At 44.6% G+C, this 12,244-nt stretch overlaps 1 protein-coding gene across 6 annotated transcripts in view; it reads left to right on the top strand.

Moving 5' to 3' along the window:
- Hivep3 (HIVEP zinc finger 3) overlaps positions 1-12,244 on the top strand; it is a 408,014-nt gene that overhangs the window by 39,768 nt on the left and 356,002 nt on the right. For 2 of the 6 annotated variants that reach the window (XR_015000906.2, XM_085686501.2), the window contains exon 2: positions 2,282-2,373. The exons of the other annotated variants lie outside the window; for them this stretch is intronic. The gene's annotated coding sequence lies outside the window, so the exon portion shown is untranslated. The remainder of the gene's footprint in view (positions 1-2,281; positions 2,374-12,244) is intronic. 6 annotated transcript variants of the gene reach the window in all.

Here is a 12,244-nt window from a genome sequence, read left to right as displayed (position 1 = left end):
AAGTCCAATATTAACCATAGAAGCCTTGTTATGCAAATATGACAACATTTTTGGTAAAATACATTCCTCGTCTTTGGTGCCAAAGTTCCCATTAACTTCTGAGCATTCATTTTGCCAGCACTGCTCCTCTCTCAGAGAGCTCTCACACTGTAGATTCTAATAAGAAACAGACATAGGTGGCAGGCAATGCAAGAGTTAGACACAGTTGACTCAGGTGGCGTTACTGTGTAATGAGTGATGTAAAAGTGATAGTCAGGTTTAATTGTCAATCATCTGGGAAGAGTCTCAGTGAGGGATCATTTGTGTTAGGTTGGCCTGTGGGCGTGTCTTGGGGGAGATTCTCTTACTGTGTTAGTTGATGTGGGAAGTCGCATCCTAAGAGTGAGCAGTACCATTCTCTGGGCGTATATATATGGTCCTGTATATAAAGAATAGAGAACACAAGCTGAGCAGTAGACACTATGTATCCATTTTCACTCTGTTCTTGACTGTGAATGTGACTGGCCACTTCAAGTTCTTGCCTTGACTTCCCCATAATAACAAACTGTAAGATAGAATTGTAAGCCATTATAAGCCCTTTTGCACCTAAGCTGCTTTTTGTTGAAGTATATTATCACAGCAATAAAAATAAAACAAGGACAGGAGATGTCCCATCGGCTGTGGCTCCTTCTTATTCTACAAAGATCTTAATTTTAAACTAGATGGACTAAATATACGACAAATTTTACGCAAAAAGTTTTTCTATGTAGATGACTTTTGTAGTCACTGGAGAATCAGTGTTCAATGAAGCAAATCTTCACAGCTGTGATGGTTTGAGTGCGAAATGACCCCCATGGGCTCTTGCATCTGAACACTTGGTCCCTAGATTGTGGCACTGTTTAGAGAGATTGTGGGCCTTTGGGATGTGTGGCCTGACCTGCTATGGCTCAGCCTTTTCTACGCAGTTATGATGTGCCTGGCTTGCTCGTACCTCCACTGCTCGTACTTCCACCAAGACATTCCCATCAGGCCTTGGGCTGAAGATGTGAGCAGAAAGAAAGCTTTCCCACTTAAGTTGCTTCTGCCAGACGATTTGTCACAATGAGAAAAGTAACAACTACTTCAGCCATCTGGACACGGGCAAGCATGCTGCTCCAAGCTGCTGTGCTTTGTGGCTGAGTGAGATGGTAGGGCATTTCCCCTCTTCTGAATATGGCTGGTCCCCCCTCCTTCAGAGTAGACAAACAGGAGGGAGTCATGCTGTTCAGACTTAGGAGACAGACTTAGAAGTTGTAAGTTTCAGGTTTGTGGCTCCACAAACTTCATATGTTGAAACTCTAACCCCAGTGGGATGGTCCTGAGATGGGGCTTTGAGAAAGATCTAGGCCAAGAGGGTGGAGACACGAGAGCACTTGTTTCTCTTTCTCTCTGATGTGTTAGGATATAGCAAGAAGACGGCCATCTGGTCTAGTCCTGCCAGACCAAGATCTGTCACATTCCTCCTTGATTTTGGAGAGACATTTTGTATGTGTAAGCTGTGAAGTGTATGTTATTTTTGTTACAGCAGCCTGAGTTAAGATGGCAGAATGTTCAAGTTCTTCATTCTGCCCTTAAGATTCTATGTGATCCAGCCTACTTCTTAGGTTTATTCTGTGCTACTGTAATCCACGCCGTTCGCAAGCACATGATGCTCTTCATAGTCTGTGTCACTCTGCTAGGACTAATCTAGCGTTCTGTGCTGGTCCTTCCTTGCTTTTCACATCTCAACTTGAAATGCTTCCTGAAGGCCTTCCCTGATACTTTTTCTGGTAGCTGATCTTCTCTGGATTCCCTTTCTCAGAACTCTCTTGTGTAATCACTGTATTTGCTGTTTGTTCTTTGTTCTATTGCTAGATTGCATGCCTCAAGAGGGAAATATGGCAGGCAATTCAAAAACACCTATTGAATGAGTTGCATCCTGAAATGATCTTTCTCTAGGAGTTACTATATTCTATTCTGTGGCCTGGTGGATTTCTGCTCCTTGTTATTCACACATGAGCAAAATGGTGCTAGCTTCCTATCAGTATAACAAGATAACCATGAACAATAGACTTACAAATAGAGAAGGTCCAGTTTTGGAGGGTGTGGTGGTTTGAATGTAATTGGCCCCCATAAGCTCATAGGGAGCAGCATTATTAGGAGGTGTGGCTTTGTTGGAGTGGGTATAGCCTTGTTGGAGGAAATGTGTCACTGTGAGGGCAAACTTTGCAGTCTCCTGTGCTCAAGGTATACTCAATGTCAGTCCACTTCCTGTTGCCTGCAGATAAAGATGTAAAATACTCAGCTCCTTCTCCAGCACCATGTCTGCCTACTGCCATGTCTCACCATAATAATAATGGACTGAACCTCTGAACTGTAAGTTACCCCCATTAAATGTTTTCCTTTATAAGAGTTGCTGTGGTCATGGTGTCTCTTTACAGCAATAAAAACCCAAACTAAGACAGATGATCCATTCTATATACTGCTGAGCATGTGTGACAGAGCAAATCCACTCAACTCACAACTCAGGGAGTGAAAGACAGCAGGGAAGAGATGGGGTCCTAAACCCTACTTTCCAAGGCCACAGCTCCAGCTTCCTAAAGACCAATTTCTACTCCTGCCCTAAACTTTAACATGTCGGCTTTGGAGGGACGGTCAAGATCTGAACTACAGAAACATTCTGCTAGTAGAGGGGAATGGGCTTTTCTAAAAAATAAAGACATCAAAAATTCTCTTGCCCTCTTCCATGTGTTTTTTTAATTCTTAATCCCTTTACTCCATTTTTACAGTTATATCTCCATTCCTCTTGAGTGAGTGTTTCTTACTGTAGGGTTAGCTTTCTGAAATGTTAGTCCCACTTCTAGAACTTTCTCAGGTGTCTTATAGTTCCTAATTAACATTACTTCTCCCTTATTCCTTTCCTAACTCATTCATGTCATCATGATGTCACAACTTTGATCTCTTTCTGTCTGTCTTCCTGTCCCTCATATATGTTACATTCCTTGTGAGTTTCCTTAGGAGAACAGAGCCTGGCTTAATGTATACCCAGGGATTTTGCTGTTCTTAAAGGATATTTGTGTATTTTCTGCTTATCCATTCATCTTTCCTAAAGAAATTTATCAAGATTGGTTTAAAAATACTCTGAAAAATTAGTTCTTCCTTCTATTTTTGATTCCAAGTGGCGCACTGCCTTCCCTTTGTATACAAGACTATATTTCGATTAAGTCCCACTTGCCCCTCTGGATGGGGGGGAGTAGACAGAATCTCATCAGGACGTGCTTGTGTGTGTGTGTGTGTGTGTGTGTGTGTGTGTGTGTGTGTGTGTAGTTTGATTCTAATCTTGATTCTAATCAGAAACAAGTGAACCTCCCAGGAGCCCTTCAGCTGGGAGGGAGATGAATCTGGTGCCCTAGTGGTTCGTCAGTTTGGAATCTGCTCTGCCCTGCCTGGGGCCAGTCACTGAGAAGTGTATGAGCCACTGAGGGGGGCACGAGCCACTGAGGTGCGCACAACTTGTGCTTCTAGGGGTTTGGCTGACCTTGACTATGTCTCGTTCTTTCCCACACAACTGCACCTGGTTACTGCCACTGTCTTCTGCTAAGACAGCTCATCTTCAGTGGGTAGTCATCTGTCCCTTTCCTTCCTTCTCACATTCCAGAAAAAAAGTGTGTGTGTGTGTGTGTGTGTGTGTGTGTGTGTGTGTGGAGAGAGAGAGAGAGAGAGAGAGAGAGAGAGAGTACTTGTCTGCATGTGTCTATGTCTGTGCTTCAGAAAAAGAAAGCTATTATATAGACCATGTTTGGAACTATGAGCATGATCTTGGCATGCATTCACATGTGTTAATTTGCTCTGTGTGCATTGTGAGTCTCTAGGTCTTCTTGTTGCTTGTTGGTCATGGTTGTATAGCTGTCTTTTGAGGCTTTAAACTCATCATAGGTACCAATTAACACAATTGTAAAAGATTTTCCTTTTCCTCCTTTAGGGAACTACACTGAGCTTTTGTTTTCTTGGCATTTATTCCACTCTGTCAACATTTTGGGGGTACCAGCTCTGCACAATGCAGAGCTCCAAGAATACCAAGTGATGCCTTCCCATCTTCCAACTCATTAAGACCAATTTGTGTCTTCACTTGGCTTTAATTGGCAAGCTTAATGATACACCTCTAATTCTATTACCCATTGTATCAGGGAATAATTAATGAGAATGTTCAGTAGCATGTATAAGGACTGACCCCAAAGAGCTGTACTTGTCATTTTCTCCCGAGCTGACATTTATTCTGTCCTGTTAATCAATTTTCTGTTCACTGGATACATAAATCACAGGCCCCCAATTTCATGATGGGTTGGTAATGTAAGATAAAACATAAAGTATTAAATGAATTCCTCTTCTTGGTGGCCAAGATTCACCAGACTCTTCCTTGTTGATTTCTACCCTTGCTGTAGCTGTCTAATAAAGAGACCAAGGACTGGTTCCACATTTTTCAGACATCGGGGACTTCAAGTAAAGAGAAGATGAGTGAAGGACTTAGGTTCATCAGTGTCCTGAGACTACTTTTGTTAAGAAGACTGCAAGAAGGATGCTTTGCTTATGTTTCCTTTGATATTTCCACTCCCCAGATTTTCATGACAGTTGTCTCATAGGTTGACCTGTACCTTCCCAGCCCCCTTTACATGAGTGACTGCTTTCAGAGGCCCCACTTTCAGATCTGGGCATTTGCTGATAACTCAAACAAGTAGAGAAAGAAATCTTATAAATACTAGGAGAGAGAAAATGATAAGCATACTTTCAACCACATATCCTCTGATCATCCCCACTTCCTCATTTGTAAGAAGAGAAAGTTTGTTACCTTTCAAGAAACACCAGCCAGCCCTCCCTTTCAGTTTTAGGGAGCAGAATTCCTTTCTAGCAGAGCTTTTGAAGCAACTCTCGGTTGTTTTTGTTTTAAAACTTTAAATATATATATATATATATATATATATATATATATATGTTTGTGTTTGTATGTAGGTATACGTGAATGTTTGTGTGTGTGTGTGTGTGTGTGTGTGTGTGTGTGTGTGCTCAGGCAAGAGTTCATGCAGGTATCCAAAAAGGACATCAGACCCTCTGGAGTTGGAATTACAGGCAGTTGTGAGCTACCTGATATAGATGCCAGGAATCAAACTTGGGTCCTCTGGAAGAGCAGCAAATACTCTGAGCCTCTGAGAGATGTCCAGTTCCACCCATCCACCCATGTTATTTCGATGATGTCACCTTTGCATGATTTCAGTGGGCTTGCCAGGCAAGCCCCCGAATGTCCAGGGGGATGTTAGAATATGCTTTTCCGTTTCAGATGCTTCCCGGGGCAGTTGAGGGCCCTGGACAAGAAACTCTTGATGTGAACCCTTGAGGCATGCCCAGGAGGGGTTGGACAGTGCTCAATCAAAACCAGGGTTTACAGGAAGCACCCATTTTGGCAATCTTCCAAGATGATAGTGGTTGAGTTTTAAAACGTGTATTCCAAAAGAGGATGGGTTAGAGCCTGTGCAAGAACATTCATGTGATCTTTATGTCCATGTGGTTTCTGCTTATGTGGCGGGCTTCCCTGACAGGACCATGAAACCTCAAAGTACAGTTTTTTCTCTGAATCATTGATTGCTGTTTCTTTTTTCTTTTCTTTTCTTTTCTTTTCTTTCTCATTGCACGTGTATGCAGGTGTTTGGGTACACCTGTGTGTTTGGGTACACATGAAGGTGTGAAGGCCAGAAGTCAACATTGGGTGTCTTTCTTGATTGCTTTCCACTTCATTTTCTGAGGGTCTTTCTTAACCCAATGCTCCCTAATTATGACTGGTCTAGGAGGTCATCTCGTTCCAGAAATCTACCATCTCTGCCTCACAAGTGCTGGGTTTCAACCAATTGCCATGTCTGCTAGGCTTTTACATGGGTTCCGGGGATTCGAACTCTTGTCCTATCACTTGCACAGCAAATGTTTTACCACGGAAACATCTCACTAACCCAACATTTCTTCCTTCCTGCATTCCTCTCTCTTCTACCTTCCCTCTCTCCTGTCCACCCCCCTCTCTCTCTGAAACAGGGACTCATTGCTGTGTAACATAGGCTGACCTTGAACTCATAATCCTGATGCCTCAGTTTCCTGTGCATCATAATGATGAGCTAGTGTGCCGCAAGGCTTGGGTCCTCACTGACTGGACTCTGTCAGAGTATCCTGAAGGCTTATTCTACCACTTGGCTTCTGACAGTTCCTGGAAATGAGGCTTCATTGTATTGTTGGCTGATGGGAAATGGAATTCTACCTTCTGTCTTTTCCTTTCTCTTTCTTCACCTTTGACAGTGTGTAGAATTGAGTCTCAGAAAGATGATTCCTAAAGTCTAAAGATGAGAAGTGTTTTTGTTTGTGTGTGCTTACGTGTGTGTGTGTGTGTATGTATGTATGTATGTATGTATACACATACAAAACACTTCTCTCTCCTTATCCTTCTCTCTCTATATATGAGAAAATATAACTTTACCTTTCAGGCCCCAAGTTCTGCCATTGTGTTGATGAGAAACTAAATCAGTGAGATAGCTCGAATGAGTAAGGGTGGACTCCAGAGTGTGGACAATTGAGTCTCAAACTCCTGTCTGGGAATCACTTGAACACTTGGGCAGCACCTTCAGAGGACAGGGATGGGAGCTGATAATTTGTATTTCTCTACGCTTCGGAATAGCCCCTGAGAACCATGGCGTAAAGGTTGGAAGGACTGTGGAGACAGGGCATTCCCTGGGGCGGAGAGTATATCTCCCTGATTTCTGTTCTTGGCTTGCAGAACAGCTGCCTTCTCCTGGATCCTCAAGTAGTCTTTGTATCATGTAAGATCATCCCTGGGCTCTTCCCATCCATGTAAAAATGCAGGTCCTGAGGATCTTGTTTAGTATCAATTGCATCTTTAAAGGTGATATAACCAGTCACAGTCAAAATATTAGGGCTTCAGCCAGGCCTGGTGGTGCACGCCTTTAATCTCAGTACTTGGGAGGCAGAGGCAGATGAATCTCTGTGAGGTTGAGGCCAGCTTGGTCTACAGAGTGAGTTCCAGGACAGCTAAGGTTATTATACAGTAGAACTCTGTTTTAAAAACAAAACAAAACAACAACAAAGAAAGTTAGGGCTTTCATATAGAAATAGTGGGCAGCCTTCAGTTGAGAGTGCCATTGTGGTGAGTCCCTCCTGGTAGGAAGGGTCAAAGTTCACAATATAGATCTACAAGGGTCGAGAGGGAAGTGCTAACTTTTTGTCATAAACCTGTACATTTTATAATCCAGACCCAAACCAGAAATTAAAATGGATCACAGTGGGGGATATCTAGGAATCAAAAGTACTATAAGATTGGAGTCTAAGAAGTCTATTCAGTTCTTTGATCTGGTAACTGTTGCCTGTAGATGGACAGTTTTATTTTACACGTGAAATGTGAGATCACCTTTGCTCTGTGTTTCTCATGACTCCACAGCCTTCCTAGTCTTTCAGAGTTTGTCTTTAGACCACAAGTGTCCACTGAGGCACGCTAAGGAGGCTGGGAAAACAGGACTGATAGGGGAATGAGACAGCCAGAGAGCCTTTTTTTTTTTTTTTTAAATTTTTACTTTGGGGTGGGTAGTAGCAGGAAAGGAACAATGTGTCACTTGTGCTTTGAGACATCGGCAGCATCTTGTCCTCCCACCTGAGTCCCATACTCAGCAGGTTCTGAATGGCTGCTACACACCAGAGACCCCCATTTTAATTGCAAATGTTCAAATGGATGAGTTTCTATTCTCCAGTGGGAAGGGCAGTTGGTACCTGAATTCCTCACCTCCTTTCATGTCATTCAAAGCTCTGCAGGAGGTGCCGCATAAGGCCTGATGCTCACCTCCCAGCCTACATCTGCTTCTTTATCTGTCTTCAGAGAGACAGGCAGGCTGGGAGTTAGGGAACTTGGAAACCATATCCCTCTCCTGCTTGACTGTGTCCTTCATTTCGAGGTGGCAGCATCCCAGGGACTCACAGAGAAGGTTGTGAGTCTCCTCCTGTCTCTTCTTATACTGCCCTGCCAAAGCTTGACCTGAGCTTCCTATCAAAGTCTCTCTCCCCCTTTGTTCTTCCCCTTCTCTCCCCACTGTAGAACAATATGCCTGATGCCCAACTTCTCCCCATCACTCAGCTCACTTTCTGCTTTCTTAGGTTCTAAGCAGTCAGGCTTGGGGAATGGTGAAGGTTTAAAAGCTGGGAGTTTTGCAGACAGGCTGACTTTCGATTTCTGAGGGCTTCCAAGGTACCACAAACTAGGTGGTTTAGGATGACACAAATGTATTGTTTTACAGCTGCAAAGGCCAGAAACCCAGAAAGCGAGGCCTCAGCAGAGCCATGTTTTCTCGGCAGACATCAGCTCTCCTGGCTTCTGGTAATTCTTTGGCTTGCAGCAGCCTGATTTCTGTCTTCCCTCAGTGGTCTCACAGTATTCTTGTCTGTGCTCCAGTTACTCGTTTGTAAGGGCACCAGTCATATATGATGAACGGCCCCCACTACCATACTCTCATCTTAGGTAATCGCATCTGCAATGAGTTTGTGTCTCTAACAGTAGCTTTGGATTGCTATGGGAAAATGCTGTAGTTATGATCTGACCTGCTGGTTCTAAGGATATGCTTGCAAATAAATACTATACTATACATTTTAAAAATAACATACTTACTTTCCAGATAGCAAAGGATGGAAATGACATAATAACTAAGAAAATAAAAATCAAAGAAAGAAGAGAGGAATGGGAGGCATCAGTACATCAGGTGTGACTAGTTGGAGGCAGACTCAGAAAGTGTTGAAATTCGGTGAGTCTGGTCCATGGCTCTTGGGAAACAATCTGGAATAAGTTAGCCCAGTCCCTTAGTCCTGGTCTCTGGGGAATTGAGTCTCCAAGTTGGACTTCTGGCAGCTAAAGCCTCCATTTCAGCCTCTTGCTCACCCTTCCTGAGCCTTAGTTGGCTCTGTGTAGGGAGGAACGTAATGTCGTTCTGAAGAGCAGGGAGTTAATGAACTACAGTCAGTGTCCAGATCATCTCTGGATGAAAGGGCTGCAGGAGAGGGGGCCAGCTCACAATTACACTGTGCTCTTATCCAGCTGTCTCAGTGGGTCCGAACTGTAATCACAGATGTAAAGTGAGCATTGTTGATCTAGAGGGCAGATCAAAGATAAAATCAATCAGGTGGCTGAATTCACTGGCATTGAAATAGCTTTCTGAGTTTGGTACAAGCTGTTCCTCTGCTGGCCTGAGAGTGGCCTGCCCTTGGATGAGTGCTGGCTGGGATGAGGGTGGGTGTGCTAACTGCTTAGTAGGGTCCTTGATCTCCACACATGGCCTTGCTGCTTCATCAGCTTCCAGATGGCTCTGACTTCGTTCGGCAGTACATCTCTCCATGGCCATTCACCATCACAGATCTTACATGTGCCCAGGCAATAGGCTCTGTCCTTTACCACTGGGCAGAGGAGCTCTGCCTTCCATCTTCTATGGGGCTAAAGGAAGATCTTCTGGGAAAATCCTTGGACTTCTGACTTCTTTTCTCACAGTAGCCCAAGTAGAACTCAACCATATCATTCTCAGATAGTGACACTGAAATGGGGACCAGCAGAAAGAGTTGTGGATGCTTCAAAGGTCAAGTTTTATTATTTTCAAAGAAATTCAGTGATTTGAGCCCACATGCATGGACAGGAGTCACTGGAAGTGAGGACCAATCTCAATCAGTATCTACTGAGGGCCAATGTGTCCCACCACAGGGATTAATGAAAGAATACTGCAGTGGGATTTCCAGCTATGGAGAGTGAGTTGGACAAAAGTCCTTTGTGCTTATCCTTTTGTCTCAGGTTAAGGCTCCCTGGGAAATGGACTGTGGCAGTTTGAATGAAAATGTCCTCCATAAGCTCATGTGTCTGTACACTTGGCTCCCAATTGGGGGTGCTGTTTGGGGGAGGTGGCACAGCCTTTCCAGAGGAAGTATGCCACCAAGGATGTACTTTGGGATTCCACAGACTTCCCCTCTGTCTAATTCACTCTTTCTGCTATATGTTTGTGGTTGAAGATGTGACCTCTAACTTCCTGCTTCAATGCTCTGCTGGTTGCTGCCATGCCTCCCCCACCACAGTAGACTGTTATCCCTCTGGAACCATAAACCCTAAATAAACTCTTTCCTCCATATGCTGCTTTTGGCCATGGTATTTTATCATAGCATAGAAACTGACACATGGACCCAAGATGAAGGTGTGCAGGCAGGAGGGACACTGAAGAGTGTTCCTTGCTCAGCAGCTCTAGAACAATAAGAGAAGCAGCACTGGGAACAGTGGAATGTCTAACTAGGATGTAGTCATAATGAAAGCACCATGGGAGGCTCAGGAACTGGAATAGTCACAAATGGAGGCTAGAGGACCAGGACTTTGTACCCAAGACTACTGGATGAGTAGGCATCAGCCATGGGGACAGCTCTCAGGAGTTAGGTGTGACCCTGAAGGATATGTCCCTTAGTGCTGAAGGTGGCTATGTGGAGATGGGGCAAGATGTTTGAGAATTCCCATGTTTCTCCATGACTCTGCTCAGCGATAGGAGGCTCTTGGGCACTCATGGAGACCTGACATTCACTCTCTCTTAGTTGATCCTTATCTGACTCTGTCTGTGGAGGAGAATAATGGTGCCTTGGAGAGAAGTGATGGGGGTTAATAAGTTACAATCAGTGTATCCAGGAGCCCCATAGATGAAAGGGCTTCAGGAGTAGGGGACAACTCTCAACTGCCTCTGCTTTCATCTGTCTGTCTCAGTGTGTCATAGCTAGGCTTGTTGCCTTGTAGAAGGCCAGCAAGTAAAAGGACATGGGGCAGAGAGTCAGAATTTTGTCAGCAAGAAGTTCCATCTAAGATGAGAGCTAAAGAGCTAGGAGTGGGTCATTTAAAAGGGGCGTGGCAAGAGACATCTCAAGGACCAGAGATGTGTGTGTGTGTGTGTGTGTGTGTGTGTGTGTGAGCGCGTGTGTGCGTGCGCGCTCGCACACAGTTTGGGGGTAGATGGTGGATATGAATGGGGCTTGAGTGGGCCAGTGAGCTTGAGGGAAGGTATAACAACAATATGAGGCCAAAGGAAATGGCAACTGTTGTGAGAAGAGTGGAAGAGGAGGGATGGAAGGGACGAGGACCCAGTGCTCCAATGCTGAACACAGAAGAGCTGGCAGCCCTACTGGAGAAGTCTGGGAAAGGGAGGGATACAGAGAATTTTTTCTTTCTTCCAGGTCCAAACTCCTCTTGTATATCTGCCTGAGCCTTTGGAACCTCCATGAAACACACAGTCATTACCTTTGTTAGACTGCATGTTACCCCCTTGGCTATTTCTGGTCTCCACCCCAGGTTCTGTCCTCCATGCTGGGAATCTCTTTTAGCATGCTATTGGATTATGGTCTTTGGTCCCCTACTAGCCCCTGTTGCCCTCTTCTTGGCAAACCTCAGTTCTCTCTGTGTGCCATGTCTTGCACTGCCTGCTTCCTACACCCATCCTCCAGTTTCCATGAAGATCCCTGTAGGGGCCTTGGTGACTTTTCTAGTGACCTTCTCTGCATGGGTGCTAGTAAACACTTTCTCTTTTGAAATGATTTTTCTCAGAGTTCCCTTCCTTATTTTCTTGAATTTTGATTATCTTCCTGATTTCTTTATTTTTGCCTACAGCATGGTATCTGTTCTGTCTTGTCTTCCTGCTTTTTCACTGGGGCCCTCTGACCACCTTACCTCACCCCATTAATTTCTGTGTGAGGTCTGGGCAGAGTGACATGCCCCCAATGGGTACAATGTGGGAGAGAGTTATAGGTTGTCACATCTGTACTAGGCTATAAATGTCTAATTTCTGTCTTGCCAGCTCTCTGTCCCAGCTCTCCTTCTCCTCTCCCTCCCTTCTTCCTTCTCGTCATCGTTTCTTACCCCCTCCTACACCTTGTCTCTTTCCCCTTCCCATGGCTTTGATGAAGCCAGTTTCTGTGTTATAGAGCCCCACATGACAAGCCCACGAGGACTTGAACCTTACCAATAGTTGCCCATGTGTGCCAGCAATCACTGTGTGAGTCTGGTAGCTGATTCTATTTCCATGCAAACTTGCGATGGTGCAGCCCAGAAGATGCCTTATCAGGGGCCTTCTGAGAGGTTCAGGGACCTTGAGGACAGTCTTGTGAGTGGTGCTGAAGCTGGCATTGATGTCCCAATTAAGTTCTGCATCAG

The sequence above is a fragment of the Myodes glareolus genome, chromosome 3 (genome assembly GCF_982192425.1).
Source record: "Myodes glareolus chromosome 3, mMyoGla1.1, whole genome shotgun sequence".
In the NCBI taxonomy this organism is placed as follows: domain Eukaryota; kingdom Metazoa; phylum Chordata; class Mammalia; order Rodentia; family Cricetidae; genus Myodes; species Myodes glareolus.
Note: the sequence above shows the minus strand (reverse complement) of the source record. Positions and strands in the feature narration are given on the sequence as shown.